General features: G+C 42.6%; 1 long non-coding RNA gene across 1 annotated transcript; it reads right to left on the bottom strand.

Moving 5' to 3' along the window:
* Positions 1–1,557: 1,557 nt before the first annotated feature.
* On the bottom strand, positions 1,558–6,778 carry LOC125695127 (uncharacterized). The gene is made up of 3 exons (XR_007377815.1): positions 6,671–6,778; positions 4,939–5,182; positions 1,558–2,703 (listed from the first exon to the last, which is right to left on the bottom strand). It is a non-coding gene; the product is annotated as an uncharacterized LOC125695127 (long non-coding RNA).
* Positions 6,779–17,107: the final 10,329 nt, after the last annotated feature.

Below are 17,107 nucleotides of genomic sequence, written 5' to 3'. Positions count from 1 at the left end.
GTAATATAACTTTGTCACATAATTGCATGTAAACAACATAGATTGAAATACACCCCTCTCCACACAAACATGAAAAAGAGGACCTCACCTCATCTGTGAATACAGAAGCTATTTCGGGGCTAATTTTGCTATAGTTGGGAAGATTTGTGGCTTGGGAGAACAATTCCAAAAAATCTCTGCTAATCCTTACTGAAGCGAGGTCAAAGCAAAGCACTGCAGAATGGGCTTCTTCAGCTCCAGCTCCAAAAATTCACTGTGCATTTTTTATCAGTGGGGCATTCTCCTATGATGCTGTGGAAGAGAAAAATAACCTTAATGCAGCTTAATATTGGCTGAGGTGGGCTAAGAAATAGAAGCAGCAACTATCAGGATACTAACGGGTAATAATTCAGATAGTAATTGAATTTCTTCTGTTTTATCTGGACTATTCAAATAAACCATCGCTAGATTATTTTTTTGTTTGTTTATTTTAGGGCTAGGGCTTATTTTCTTTTTAATGCCATCATGATTCATTAGTTCAGATGGTATCTTGACCGTGCATGGAAACATCTCTCATGATCCAGTGTCATAGAAACTAATACATATTGCTGCCTGTTTCTGTCTGAGCAATGAAAAGAGCATCAGAAGTTGCTGGATGTTGTGTTGAGGGACATGGTTTAGTAGGAGCTATTGGGAATAGGTGAACGGTTGGACTGGGTGATCTTTTAGGTCTTTTCCAACCTTAGTGATTCTATGATTCTAAGTTAATGAACTACACTGCTTCTTCTGATGGTCTTGAGATTTCCTTTCCCCTTTCCCCTTTCCTTTCCCTTTCCTTTCCTTTCCCTTTCCTTCCCTCCCCTTTCCTCCTTCCCCCCTTCTCTTCTCTCCTTTACTTTCTCTTCCTTTCCTTTTCCAAGAAAACTCAACAGCAAGTTAGCTAACAATTTTGCAAATTAATTTTCCATTTTTATCTTTACAATGGATGATCACTCAACTCCTATGCCTGACAGCAACCCTACCTGTGCCCAGCAGCGTTTCCAGGCCTGACACAGCTGAAGTGGGAAGGCACATACCTGAATCATTGTAGCCCATGTGGATTATCCTCACTCCCAGGACTGGGTGGCTGTGAAATGAGTCCTGATCTGTTCTAATTTCCAAGCACAGATTGGGAAATGCAAATTCACACCATCTGCAGTGTGCAGGACCATGCCAGGGACAGCACAACCCTTGTGAACACAGTTGGTTTTAGAGTCCATCTCTTGGTGATTACTTCTCTCCCATGCCCAGGAAACGACTGTTTCCTGTCCTTGCAGTAGTTTGAATTCATCCCTTCAGTGTTTTCAAGGATGGCCAGCTGCCTGCTCAAATACCTGGAGGATATTTGCATCTTTCACCCCATCAGCCTGCTCCTGCAGGACCTGAATTTATGTTGCTTGGGCTGTAACCCCCCTGCACAGCCTCCTAGATAATTTTTCCATGGAGCAGCACACACACAGTTCAAAACGATAGCTGTTTTAAAACAAACCTTTATTACCTTTCAGGAGCACTTAAAGCACTCTTTACTGGTTGCTTTTCTTTTAGACATTCTTCTTTGACCCTTCATAAAGCATTTCAGAGGATTTTTTCCTTTCCTCTTCTTTTCAGTTTCTGAGAAACATCCATAGTGAAAATCCTGGCTTTCACTTATCGCAGAAAAAGGCCATAAATAACAGTTCCAGCAGTGCCTGGCACTGGTGAGAATCTGCAGTGTGAACTCTCCCCTCAGCTTTTTATCATAGGCTTTCATTCTGTTGAAATCTATCAGTGATAGACTTACTTACCCTCCTGAATCCATGAGATCTTATTATAAGAAGAAGAAGGGCGATGCTAACAAAACAGATTGGAATCGTTATTGCAGCACACATTCAGTGCTGACATACTCTATGCTGTACTCTTTGTCCAGGAAATAGTGGGGATCATCGTCCCTGCAGGCATCCAAGAGCCATGGAGATGTAGCACTGAGGGCTGTGGTTGGTGGGCATGGTGGGGTGGGATGGAGTTGGGCTTGGGGATCTTAGAGCTCTTTTCCAACCTTAGTAATTCCATGATGCTACGATTCTATGTGAGTATATGGTGAACGTGATTTATGGTTTTTTCCTACGAAAGGAAGTCATTAAAAGGACTCCTGGAAATGCAAATCTCTCTATCACACTAATAATTCAAGACAGGGAGGGAACGCTTGTATCTCCTCCAGACATCTGAGAGAATAGTTTAGTCTGTTAACTAATATAAAACAATTATGCCTGTATTCCACTTCTTTATTTTGCAAAGATTATTAACTGAAGAATGTGCTGTGTTTAAAATGCACTAAATTGATGCATTTTACTATAGATCCACTCTTTAGAGACTACAGATTGAAGAGGTAACCTGGTAAGTCTGAAATTTGACAGGTCCAGTAATTAAGAATGTGTGAGCAGACAAATATTTTGGAGTGGATTTTTAGTTGTGCCCAAGGCAGACTCTGCACAGCAGCATAGTGATTAAAGAGCTAATTTCAAAGCAGCACGTCCAGGCACTATTTGGTATTTGAGACAGGCTGTTTTACCTCAGAAAGGAAATGTTATTTCTGTGGGTAGGTACATGGTACAACAGGAGGGCAGTTGGGTTTCCAAGTACTGAAAATGCTTTCAGACAAATCAGTGATTCCAAAATATCCCTGCTCTTCATCAGTCCTGGAAACCACTAAAAAAGAAAAAAAAGAAGAAAAAGCCTGATAAAGTCTAATAAAAAAATTATTTTCCCAACCAACAGGCCATCATTTGAAAAACCTCATTTTCTGAAATATATGTATCCCAAAGCATCAGCCTTGCTATCTCAAGCCAGCACTTCAGACATCACCACTCCTTGTGTTTCTGCAGCCCGAATCTCTCCTGGGATTAGTTCTGTTTCCATCATTTGAGATCATTCAGGCTTTGGTGTAGCAGCCTTCAAGTCTGAACAGGGAACTCCTTTTGGAACTAGAGCAGAAAAAGAAAATCTGTGATCCCTGGAAGCAAGGTCTGTCTTCATAGGCAGAATACAGAGCTGCAGTTTGCATCTGCAGGTAAATAAGGAGAAAAACAAAGCCCTACTCGAGTTGACACTGTCAGTGTGGTGTCAGACAATAAACAGACTTTTACAATTATAATAACAGCAAGAGAAGGTCTAAGAAAAACATTGGATTGAAGTTGATCACCAAATGTAAAAGAAGGTGGCATTTAATGGTGGTTTTTCCCCCTTTTTTGTTAATAATGATAGATCTTTGGCTACTCCATTCTGCTCCACCCTCCCCTATTCTATTCCACTCTATTCCATCCTAATCTGCTCTACTCCATCCCATCCCATTTCCCTCTCCTGCCTGTGAGTTCTACACTGTTGCACCTGTCCTTCAAGCACAGAGTTGGGGTGATTGGATTTCACTCTAATGAATTAAAAATAATTTTCTTAATTAAAGCTCGAATTTTCTCTCATTCTACCAATCACATATATGTACACAGTGTTACATTCAATTGAACAAGCACATAGTTACACTAAAAATTAAGGGAAGGTCAGGAATTTAGTCCATAATTTAGCAATAATTCCTGCCCCTTCAGCACAAATAATTTTGCCTGCAAATAATCTTGCCAGCTATTTTGCATAGTTGGTGCAAATCATCTACAAAGACATCATTACGGAAGCCTCTGCTCATCGTTATTTCACCAAAGAGTGCCAAGTGATGCTATGTGTGGCATTTCAGCCGGTCGCAGCACACATCCTATGTCTGACAAAAACAGAATGCATTTTATGGCCTTCAAAGCCTTAAACTTTTTTACATAATAACACATGCCAAAAGCTAAAAGAATAAATATTACAGATTAATGAATTCATAGAGCTTTTTCCCCCAGGACAGAAAACCTTTTGGAAAGCACTAAAAGGAACAGACCTGAATATTGTGATATGAAATAGCCACCTTTTTATTTTTCTCATTTGACTCCTGTACTTTTATTGCCACTGATTTGGATGAAAATGGACATCTTGCATCGTTATTTCCGCTTGTTTAATAAGATTTTTGTTGGAAGTTTCAGCTTTAAATGAAAACTCAGTGCACAGATAGCTGATCTAAAAATGAGAGAGGACTTTATCCCAAAGGTAGCCAATTCCTTGCCTTTCTGAGACCAATAAAGCCTCACCTTCTTATATTTTCAGAATTTTGAAACATGTAAAACGTGTTTCAAATGTAAAACATTCATCTGCTTTTCTTAAAACCTCAAGCATAAAAGCAACACTTGAGGTATCCTACAGAAAATCAAACAGCCCTTAAAAAAATAAAAGCTACTTGTAATGATGCTTTTAGCAAACGAAATAACCAGCATTAAGCAAACCTCCAGTGCTTGCTGATGAACAGCATAACCCTCCACTCAGTTAAATGATCCTTTCAGTGGCACGATGAGGTGAGGTAAAAGCAAAGGAAGGTGTCAGTAGTGCAACCATTTCAAGTCTTAGAGCAGCATTCAAATTATATTTGCAGGGAGGCATGATGACTTGGGGATGTGCAGTTTAAAGAATGATTCAAAAGCAAATACATTCATAATCAGGAGGATTTTTTTCACCTCGGCCACGTGGAACTGCATAAAAGCAGTTGTAACGATGAAGCAGGACTGTAAACGGCACTGATCAAGTTTAAAAGCTCACAGCATTTGTGAAGAGCACAGAGATGGATAAGTGCTAGAGGAAAGTAACTCTTTTGCTGCAGTTTGGTAGATTACTTAACTGTAATTAAAATAATCTGCTGCCAGCCTTCCTAGCATGAACTTTCATTATAATACAAAATTGTACTTGAAATTAATTACTGTATGTCTCAACTCATCAGGAACTGACTTTTCTGACACTTGGAATGTCAATTCTGATGACAACAATGCTGAAAGCAGGCATTAAACTTGCCCAGGTTTCCTCCCTTACCTCTCAAGAACTGCTGTAGTGCAGTGACCTGGACTGCTGAAGACACTGAGTGCTTTGTTTATCCAAAACTACCAGGAAATGCTCCCTGCCTCCCATGGCAGTGGAGACTCGTGATGGTAGATGGCACATCTACTGGCTTTGCAAACTCCAATTCCCGGTGACTCAAACGATGCTCTCCCCAGTGCACTGCATTTCCAAGTATGGTGAACGTTCCTCCTAAAGCTGAGCTTTTCCAAGCCTATAGCTGAAGCACAGAAACATTCATAAGGAATCTGTCAGCAGTCGTAAGTCATCGCTTACAATGCGACCACACTCCAGTTTTCATGATTTGACTTGAAGGTGAAAAATAAAAATCCTTAAGGAAGGAAAAAGAAAAGAAATTGAAATCACAAAGCTCCTTACACAAATGGAACTTTAAAACAGGCTTTTTCCATCGCCCAGAGTGGAGTGATAGGCTGGATATTAGGAAACATTTATTCTCTTTACTCGAGTAATGGACAGGCATAGCTGCCCAGGGGGGTGTTGGGGTCAAATGTGGAGATGTGGCACTGAGGGATGTGGCGGGGGTGGGTTGGCTTTAGATGTGAACATTTTAGAGGTCTTTTCCAACCAGAATGATTCTGTGAATCTACAGTTCTATGAATAGTTAGTCACCCACATTCAATTATGTATTTTTCATTTCAGTGACTGTGGAAGACATTCAATGCCAGAAAAAGCAGCAGCCACAAGATCCCAGCCATTTGGTGTAAAATAACACTGTTCAATGGCTCCTGCTGTTGTGTGGACACATCAAACGTGGCACTTTCTGAAGGTGCTTCTGAACAGCACATTCATTTTTCCACTGCAGTCCTTCTTTACATCACCACAGCTCAGCCAGAAGCATGTTGATTTTTAGCTAGAGTTTATTTAAGGAAAAGTGGGAGGAAAGAAATTAATTATTGGGTCATGCAGAGCTGTTCTTTGGTTTCGGCTTTGCACATGCATTTCTCTCTCAAATGAATTTTTGAGTCATTTTATTAATGGAAATGTGGGCAGATAGACTTGAAAACATAACTCCTTACTGGCTCAAATGAGAATACAAAGTAATTAAATATTTTATACCTTCCTTAAAGCTTTATTCTGCTCTCTTTCAGCCATCATAAAGCCTTTACCTCAGTAGCCAACCTGCCTTTTTTCTTCCACTTTGACACTGCCCAGCGCTGCTCTCTCACATCCTCACACATTCTTATACACATCCTACAGCTTAAATACTGCCTCAGAAAAGTGTGTTCTGGTTTGCCCCTGTCCATGCTCAGCAGCAATTGCCCTCATGCAATTTTGTGGCCTTCCCTGGAAGATGTGGACTGGTACACACTCTGCCCCACCTCTGGCCAATGCAGAACACCAGCAAGTTTTAAAATGACAAAGCACGATAAAACAAAAATGTTGCCCAGCTTTCACTGATATGTTAGAATCATGCCAGGGGCAATGGAGAAGGAAGCTGCAAGCCACAAGGCAAGCCACAACTAAGAGATGGCTGAGCAACATCCATGTTGAAGTATGGCTGCATGCAAAAAGAAGTAGATGATGTAATGGCAGATGGCACTGCGGAACACGTAGTGGGGCTGACGCTCCCAGCAGCACTGTTTGAATGCGTGCCTGTAGCAACCGGACAGATCAGCACAGAAGTGTGATGACAGAAGGACTGGCACAACAGAAAGATGCTATGAAGGAAGGGAAGAAGATTGCTCACCTGTATCCAAAGATTCTAGGTGTACAGGAAAAAACATCGTCAAGGAAAGATGCCCAGAAAAAGATCCTTCCCCAGTGGCAGTCAGCCCTTAAATGAGGTATAAGAGAGGTGCAGCCAGGCTCCACCCCTTCCACTTGCACAGCTGAATTGCCTTCACCCGTGCTCCCAGGGCTGACTGGGTCCATTCCCCAGGTGCTCAATCAGTGGTTCAGGCTGTGTCTCAACAATTCTCATACAGCACCTCAGTTCCATGCCCTGTGCTGCATAGAGCAGGGCTCTGCTGCTGGCCTCCTGGCTTGGCAGGTACTCTGCCACTAGAGAAGGGGAGCCAACACAGCTCTATGGACTGCATGGGGAAACACCCTGATTCTCCACTGCCATCCTAACTGCATGTTGCCTTCTCTCCTCTTGGCTGCGACAAAAAGCTCAGGTTCTTACATTCATTTCCTAAATCCTTCACAGCTGCTCTATGATTTCTGATTCAAAGGCTGGATCATTTTACTCCAGGAAACAAAGACTGCTGTAGTCTTCATGCAGCACCCAGTGACCATAAGAGAATTGTGGAATCATAGAATGACCTGGGTTGCAAAGGACCACAATGCTCATCCAGTTTCAATCTCCCTGCTAGGGTCTCTAGGGTGCAGGGTCGCCAACCAGCAGACCAGGCTGCCCAGAGCCACATCCAGCCTGGAGGAGGAGCATCCAGCACATAGGCAGTCTCCAGTGCCAGCCGTGCTGTTGCTGAGGCATTGTCAGGCTATGCAAGTGATCACAGCTCCCCAGAGGATCCAACAAAATCAGACTTGTGAACTCACAAAGATTTCCCATTGCTTTGTAGTGAGATGCTAATTAGCTCATTCTGAACAATTGCTGCTTAAGGCTTGCTCCTCTTTGGAAGGTGAAGGTAGGCATTACTCCAGCAATCTGACCAGCCAGGATTGCATTATCTGATACATGGTTAATAAGAAAGCATGCCAGTAGAAAGTAAGCCATTACATAATGCGTGATGACAGGATGTCAAATGGGAAAAAATAACAGCATCCATGCACCACATAGCACAACTGAAAGCCAGTATTCTATTAATTTGTATCTTGTAGTTGACTGTGGTCTCCGATCACAGAATCCTAGAATCATTCAGGTTAGAAAAGACCTTTATAATCCCCAAACACAACTCACCATCCCCTCCATGCCCACTGCCCACGTCCCTCAGTGCCACATCTCCAAAGCCCTTGAACACCATCAGGGAGAGTCACCCCACCACTCTGTGGGCAGCTGTGCCAGTGCCTGACTGCTATGTGGGGGAAGTGTTTCCCAGTATCCAACCTGAACCTCGCTTGGTGCAACATTAAGGCCGTTACCTCTCGTCCTAAAATTATGAGACGTGTCCCAATGGCTGGAAAAGTTCTTCCTGGCTTCTCTAGCACATGAACAGACAGTGCAGCTGTTCTTTTCATAAACACATAAAGACTGGAAGGTACAGTCCTACCTGCCACCCAGCACGGTGGAAAAGGCAACTGCATCCCACACATGGCCACGTCAAATCTTCCTGCAAAATGTGTGACCTGCATAGAAAGGAGTCAGCCCTGGGCTGATGGGGCACAGAGCAGAGCACTCCATCCCCATGTCTCATCAGGGGGATAGTGATGTCAGCATGGCTTTTTTTCCAGAATTGCCATAAGTAGGTATTTTGGGCAGGTGAGTGAAAAGCCGATGGCTGTGGTAGAAACTAGGGCTGACTTCGTTCTTTAATTTTACTGGTCTAAGACTAAGTTCTTAAACTCAAAGCACACACATAAATACACAGTTCCTTTTGTTTTCATCTCTGACACTCAAAGAAAGCCAAATTCAGAAAGCCAATTCAGTCAAAATGATGCACATCCCTGGGAAATGATGATCTACTAAGCAAGAGTGTCTGAGAGCAAACCAAAAGGTGCATCAGAGAGGATCCATCTCTCTGCATATAAGTATTGTAAAACAAACAAACAAACAAATTTAAAAGAGCCATTCTTCCTATAGATGATACTGAAGTTGATGCAGTTTGCCAGAATATTTCTCAAACAGTCCAAAATGTGGTTACTTTTGTGGATGAAACTATTCCAAGTCAAACACAGCTGAGGTGAAATGTATTGCAGAGAAATTATGAATTTTCTTGGTTTTATTTGCTTATGTAAAGAGTCAAGCCATCAGTTGACAGAGCTGGGCTGGCTTAAGTGGAACTGTGCTGCTTTCAGCCTGCAGAAGTTGCTTTGTTATGCGGTGTATGTATACAAATTCACTGTAGACAGACTGACAGCCTTGAGAGGTGGTGTGATAGATGTGGTCCATGGCGCCTCTGAAAGTCACTTGGTTCTCACAGGTGTGTCATGGCAGACCTGTTTGCAATGTATTACATTGTTGGCTATAAAGACTTTCCTACAGAGATCCAGGCCTCTCACATTGATGCCTTAGAGCGATTGCTTTCTTTTCTGTAGCCTCAGCTCTACACTCTGCTCTTTTCTACTTGGCATGCAAAGCAGCTGTCCTTGGCTTTGATCGCTCTTCTTTTCTGTCTTTCCCACTGAGTTCAACCCCATTATTTTTGTCCCCTCTGCTATGCCCTTTCCTGTCATCTCTGCCCCCTCTTCTTGCTCTCTCAGGCCTTTCATCATGATCTCGGCAGGTAATGCCTCTCCTATTGACTTCAATGGGCAGTAGATGTGCACTACCTCCTGCAAAGGTTCTGGCTCACATTAGGCACACAATTACAGCTTTTGGGGACAGTGTCACTTATCCAAAGGACAAACTGGTGTTTCAGATAGCCCATTTCTGTAAATAAATATTAAATCCAGAAAATAAAGATTGATTCAAACCGTCTTGTTGCACCGCTTATAGGAAAAATCTGATGTGCTGAGCTATCTCTTAATGCTGCACAATTGCAATCCTATTCCATTAGAAGTCATTGATTAAATGTCTGATTAGGAGCTGCCCAAATATATATGGTGTTTATATATAGTGGAGGGTTGGGATTTTGATGAACTCATTAATACACCTCTTATTTATGAAAAGCTACAATGGCTTTGCTGATGAAAGCAAAGTCTATTCTTTTGCTTTACTCTGTACTTTCCTGCAGGGAAAAAAAAAAGATCAAAATTATCCTATCTTTTCTATATTTTTTCATATTTCAAGTGTTCTGGATGGATACCTCATTTGCTTTCAGCATTGCATATTCTCTTTCGACATCAGAGGATACAGTTTCTGAGCTTTGCAGAAGTTTTAGCTGCTCAACTACCATTAAAGTCAATTGGATCATGTGGCTAAAGTAAGGTATAACAATTGGAGAATGCACTCCGGGGTTAAACTGCTGTACTTGAGCTATTAGATTGAAAGAATTATCCATCTTCCAAAACACAACCTGCATTGCTACAGCATGGTGCCCCCTATTCATCACCTCCAGACACTGACAGCTGCTTTCAGCCCTGGTGTAAATGAAGTTGCCATATCATTTGAATCACGCAGCTTAAGCCAGAGCTGGATCTGTCCCACACAGAGCTGCTGAGTTTTCAATGCAAAAGAGGCCCAGGGTAATTGGCACTGGTCTGTGAGCATCGCAGGAAAGAGAAAGAAAAGGAGTTATTGAAATAAAGCGGAGAGACTCTCCTCTGAAAACTGGAATGAAATGAAAACAGAAGGAAGAACAGAGTTTGTGGTCCTTCCCACACCTGGCTCTTCAGAGCATCCTCTTCCTGCTGGCATCAAGGGCTGCAGGGCTGAAGCAGGTGATGCAATGGTCATCGCTGCCAACTTTTAAAAACTTGGGAAGAACTCTTCACTTTCAGAGCAAGAATTTGCTGTTAAAAATGGTAATTATGGTAGCAGGACAGTCTTCTTTTCTTGGATTTTTGTGATTGAACAAATTATCTTTCTGCCCAAGACAATAAGGTATTTTTATAGACTGCACCTAATTGCACAGCAACAGCAGAATGGGAAGAAGCCACAGACCTCAAACAGGTTGTATCTCGTTCTTCCAAAATGAGAGGCAGAACTAATCAGTCTGCAGAAGGACTCAGTAACCAATTAACTAACTCCTAGCAGTCAGTAAAATAACCCTGGTGAGAGAGGGAAGCTAATGAAGCTACCATGTCAGCTTTACAATGAGATCCCTTGATACCTGAAAATATAAAACATTTTTATACTCATTTTCTGTACATTTTCCAGCCCATTTCCTACCATAAAATGAAATAATGTGCCAATAAATGCAGTATTTAAAATTGTGTGCCTTACTGTGCTAACGTTCAGGCTGGATATGCCATGGGTAAGCCAAAGAGCACTGCCATACCTGGAAAAAAACAACAGATTTTCCTACGCATGGTGATAACTGCTTAAGTGTATGAGCACTGTCCTTGTCTTGATCTAGAGTCATAGAGTCAAAAGGCTTGGAGAAGACCACTAAGATCCTTCAGTTCAACCGTTCAGATCTGAGCTCTTCCACTCTATTGTTTTCACATGTGATGTTTTATCTTTGGTCTTGGGGCAAAGTCACCCCTTGGTAATTTCTGTAATACTGATCCTCCTGAAGACAGTGATACAGGTTTATATAAAATGGGTGACAGAACGAAGACAAGATACCATGTTTCATGATTCACAGCCCACTGCTCTTCTTGTGATGTCTAATTGCTGGAAACCCCTGGGTAGATGAAGATGCAATGTTCCCACCTATACATATATACCTATACATATGAGTGGATCCATGGGACCCACTCTGGTTTTGCTGATTCACTTGCATTCGATCACATAAAAAAAGTGACTGCTTTTCAGCATAAAAGTTCATCGTGATCTTCCTATCATCAACATACGTGTGGAAGCACCCTGCTGTGGATCAGCTGAATTGCTTTGATATTACCTGCTGGATTGTGAATCACAGAATCACAGAATCACCAAGGTTGGAAAAGACCTTCAAGATCATCCAGTCCAACCATCCACCCATCACCAATAGTTCTCACTGAACCATGTCTCTCAACACAAAATCCAAACGTTCCTTGAACACCTACATGGTCAGTGGCTCCACCACCTCCCTGGGCAGCCCATTCCAGTGCCTGACCACTCTTTCAAAGAAGTAGTAAATGGGTAGCAGGAGCTTTGGAAAGCCTCAAAACCTTCCCCTTCGGGTAACCATATGCCTGGCACAGCACTGAGAAGAATGATGGTTCCCTGTCCCAAACACCAGATTAATTGCTTTGGTCATGTGGCCTAGCCTTGTCCGCCATGAGTCCTACATCTGTCTTTTCTTATTGTTAAATAAGAAAACTGTGAAAAAAGTACTTGTTTCCTGTGTAATTATCTTTCCCAAACCAATAGTAGTCAAAGTTATTTGGGATTTCTCAACTGCAAGCTACAGATGATCGTGGTCTAAGATGTAGTTCCGCATCATTACAACAACAGATCAATAGGTGATTAAAATGCTAGTTTAATTTCAAAGTTATTGTCTCTATTTCCTTCGTGTCAGAAAGCTTCTCGCATGTGAAGGTAAACCTTAGCTGGAGGGTGTGCACAAACTGGTGTGTGGAATGACATGCTGATTATAAAGAGGATAATTAGGAGTGCATTTAATGAATCTCAAGAGCCATAGCTCAAATGTCTTCGATCACAGGTTTTATAACCCATGGCCTAGTGATGAAGACTTTTTACCACATTTGCTATTTTGTTGATGGTTAAATCCAATTATACTCTAAAAGCATGCGGGAAAAATGTCAAAACTCCTTACCTGACTCCATTGGAATGAGCTCTGCTTTTGGACAGCTTTTTTTTCTTGTCCTTCTGTTCTGCTCTATTAAAAATTCACAACTCAGAGCATGTTGAGATCAACCCTCTTAAGGGCTCAGAGGCTTCATTTTATAATTTCTTACAAATGCAAACAATGAATGTGCCACAGAAAGGAAAGACGCTAAAATTGTTAATTTAAGTCAGTATCATTCTCTCAACAGCAAGTTGAATCAAATGATAGATGGTGTATGACACAAGTTATGAAATTTGGCATAGGAAAAGAGTATCTTATTTATAAAAAAACATAACCAAGTCCAGGTTTAATTTGATCTGCAGCTATTATTTCAAATGATGGGAAGGATTAGTGTGACTGCTTACATTCAGCCTAGAATCAACAGATTCCTATTAATTTAGTGCATTTTTCCATTACATTAATGGGATGAGAGACAAATATTTGAGCTCCACATGAGACACTGCGTGGTATAGTGCAGTTCTGCTGGGAAACAGAGGTATGTGTACTTTGAGCCTTTACTGCCCCAAATTACTACCCACAATCATTTAATCTTGCACCTGCCTCAAAGTCTGGTTGGAGAAATGTGTGTTATGCATTGTTCTGTCAGTACAGAGACATCACAGTACCCAAGGATGGAGTCGCTGCTACTGTAGGATCTGTAGCATCACTTAGCAGGATGTATAGGGAATTTCATCATTAAATTCAGTTCCACTAGAGTTTTTGGCCCAAACTTTCAGTGCATGAATGAACACTGACATAAACTCCAACCTATATCAGAGCAATAACTTTGAAACATCCAATAATAAATTCAGTGTATGGCTATTATCTTACAGCCTTAGGGAATCAGAGAGATACATTTATTGACACTCTTTCACTGCAACAATATTTGAGCAGTTGAACAATTATGAAGCAAGCAATATTGTGTGGTCACTTGTAATAACATAGGGCTGGGCTCACTGACTCCCGAGGTCCTTTAGTCCTCCTTTCCTAGGAGGACCAAAGCAGTGCTTTTTTGTTGTTGTTTTTTGGCCATCTGTTTGACATTACACTCTTCAGCTGTGTAGCAGCGTTGCCCAAAGCAATGGTCTGCACCCAAGAAGGTGCTGCTGTCCTGGAAGGGGAGCCATGGAGATGATGAGGGATATGGCTAAGTGATGAGTTTAATGCTGACATGTTGGGGTTGGGGTTGGTGATTTTAGAGGCCTTTTCCAACCTTAATGCTTCCATGATTCTAATTTCACTCCCTGGCAGCGTGGTCTGCATGTTGCCCACCATGGGAGGGCGATGTCCAGCTTAATGTACAGCTGCTCTTTATCAAGTCTTCTGTGCTCTCAGGTGATGGTTTATGAGAAGTCTGTGTGAGAGCAGATCATGACAAACTTTCACTATAAAAGTGAAAACTATTCTTGCAACAGAGAAGACAGCTTTATAGGGCATACTACACATAGCCTCTGGGGACTGCCAACAGCTACTCCTGTGTGCCCAGCAGAAATGCAAACCTGCACCTTCCTGCATCGTGTACTACAGCTGGCTTTAATGTCTGAAGCACAAAGATCCTGCAGAGCATAAAAATGTGCAGCTGGGAGGTCTGAAACTGTGGGATGAGAGGATCTGTTGCTGAAGCTTTCATAGCAGAGGGATGTTTGCTCTCTGTACTGGAGACGTGCACATGCTTTTCTGTTTTGCAATGGAGATTAAACTATTCACTCTTTTTAAAAGGAAAAAAAAAATAAAAATTGATAAATTTCCCCATGATTTATAACTGAATCAAATCACTGGTGTATAATTTTCATCGTGCATAAGTACTGTCAGGAATTGAAAACTGGCTGTACCCCTGCCATTGAAGTCTTATGTAACGAATCAAACAAAGTATCAGGAAATGGTGTAAAGCACTTTATTTATTATCCACTTAGATGAATGGATTTCTTGGTGCAAGTACAGGAACTTTGGGTGGGACTCTGTTACTGCACAGCCTTTATTCCTCTGGACATTGCTAGCTCTGTGATGCACAGCTGGGATGCACTACAAGACAAGCAGCATGCCTCACCCCCACCTTCTGTCTCTGTGTCATTTCAGGACAGATACTGAGGCTCTATTTCAAAATTTGCCCTTACCTAAAGAGAAAGTCAGCCCATGCTGTAGCTTTCCAATAGCCAGCAGAAAAAATCCCTTACAGGGAAGCAGACCATTCCTAACCAACTTGGAAGACTTAGCAGCAGGTGTCAATTACTCATTGTGACAGGATCCATGTGCAAAGTATTGAAGAACAGAGTTGGAATGCATTGGAGGGTATGATAACATTTGCTTAGGAGAATGAAGTGCACAGGTAGCCTGGAGGGAATGTGGTCTTTTGTTGCCAGAATCCCCACTGAAAGGAGACCACTGTGGTTTGTGAGGATGTTTCTCCCTCTGAGCAGCTGTCAAAGCCCATTTGTCTTTGCTGCTGGCATCTCAGGAATACACAGGAATACACATCTTCATAAACAGCCTTCAAAGTCTTTAGTATTTTGCAAAGCTAGAGAACACTTTGAAGGAATTATATTGTCTATCTTTGACTTCAGGAAGGCGTTCATTATAATAAAACTCACGAATTATGTGAGGTTCAGGTTGGATATCAGGTCAAGGCTGTGCCCCAGAGGGTGGTGGGCATGGCACAGCTCCCGGGGCAGAGGGCACAGCCCTGAGTGCTGGAGCTCAGGGAGTGCTGGGACATCACTCTGACATTGGATTTGGGTTTGGGTGGTGCTGTGTGGGGCCAGGGATTGGACTCTGTGGTCCTTGTGGGTCCCTTCCAATTGGGGATATTCTATGATTCTGTGAAATCATCAATCAAATCATGTTTTATGTCTATCTAAATGTCAAAGGTTTCATTTTGCAGGTGTGAGTATACTTCTACACTAGTTCACTGCTGAGTTAATCTGAACATTCACCAAACCTTGAAACATATATTAAATTGAAAATGATTTATAAAACCAGGCAGCTTGTAGTTCATGTCCCACAGCTCTGACTGAAGAAAGCTAAGTAGTTTTCTCCAGATTGTTTGACCTCCCTTAGTAACAACCAGCAGAGCCATGGACCTCCAGAGGAACCATCCCACTCTGCAGGTGAGAGCATCTCCTCAACAGTGGTCTTGGAGCAGAACAAATTGCTTTAGGGCAAAAGATGGAATCGTAGAATTGTAGAATCACAGAATCACAGTGGCTGGAAAAGACCTCTGAGATCATTTAGTCCAACTGTGAAAACCCCTGTCTCTGTACTCCCTACAGAGCACAGATACAACACAGCTCACATACACATAACTGTCCCTACATTTCCAGAATGTTTTTTAAAGCTACAAAATAGAGCCCTTCCTATTAAGGCTGGAAAAAAAAAGAAGATTCTGTCTCAGGCTCCTTGGGGCAGCCATCATTTGTTCATCCTCATAAAATCACACAGCATTTCTCTCTCAGGACAGACTGCTCTCCGCAGGCTGAGCCGTTGTCCTGTGCTTTGTTTTTCCTTGTCTCTCAGTGTGGCAGCCAGGCTCGATTTGCTCCACACATTTCAAACCTTTCTTAGAGGACAGAATTATTAATTTCCTGTAGGCTTTCTCTCTAGTGCATCTCGCTACAGTGGCTGAGCAGTTCACAAATTCAGTCCAGCCTATTTTCTTGCCACCACAGTGAGATAACAGATCATTGTTAACTCTTGTTTTCTGGCAGGGAAGTGAAGCAGAAGGAGATTTCATTTACAGTTACATACTCATTTTGGATACCCAGTTATGAACCCAGCACTTCAGGGTGAGTAGCTGGATTGAGCACTTCCTATTGAAAGTGCTGTTTCCTCCAACTTCATCTGTGAGCATCCAGCACATTTGCAAATTAGCCACCAGGGTCCCACCCAGGTAACCTGGAAAGTGAGGAATGGACAGTGATCATTTGGAAGCGATGTGGGAGCAGAGCTCATCTGATGAAAGGGCATCACAGCACCTAATTTTGGGTACCTGTTGTGTGGAGAGAAAGCTGAACTAGAAAACCCAGCTCTTACATCTTCTCCTAAGTGCCTGGATTGAAATAGGGTCTCAGCAGCCCATAGTCACATGCAACCAAGAGAGTCATAGAATCCTAGAATCATTCAGTTTGGAAAAGACCTCCAGGTCTTTTGGCAGGGGGGTTGGACTCGATGATCTCTGGAGGTCCCTTCCAACCCCTACAGTTCTGTGATTCTGTGATCCCAAAGCCAACCCCATTTACCTGCATCATGCCCACTGCCCATGTCCCTCTGTGCCCCCATCTCCATGGTTCTGGAACACCTCTGGGAAGGGGACTCCCTCCCTTCCTTGGGTGGAGAAACATGGGACCAAGGCTGACCCGCTGAATCCCATCTTTAGGCTTACTTGTGTTTAGTACCTTGCATTTACCCACACCCCTAATTTACTCTTTTCAGCACATTCTGGGGATGGGAGGCAAAGGGCTGGTGGTGGCAGAATCATAGGATGATAGAATGGCCTGGGTTGCAAAGGAGCACAGTGCTCATCCAGCTCCAACCCCCTGCTGTGTGCAGGGTCACCAACCAGCAGCCCAGGCTGCCCAGAGCCACATCCAGCCTGGCCTTGAATGCCTGCAGGGATGGGGCATCCACAGCCTCCTTGGGCAACCTGTGCCAGTGCCTCACCACCCTCTGGCTGAAAAACTTCCTCCTCATAT

Source organism: Lagopus muta, chromosome 6, assembly GCF_023343835.1.
Source record: "Lagopus muta isolate bLagMut1 chromosome 6, bLagMut1 primary, whole genome shotgun sequence".
NCBI lineage: Eukaryota > Metazoa > Chordata > Aves > Galliformes > Phasianidae > Lagopus > Lagopus muta.
This window is presented reverse-complemented; position numbering and strand designations above follow the sequence as displayed.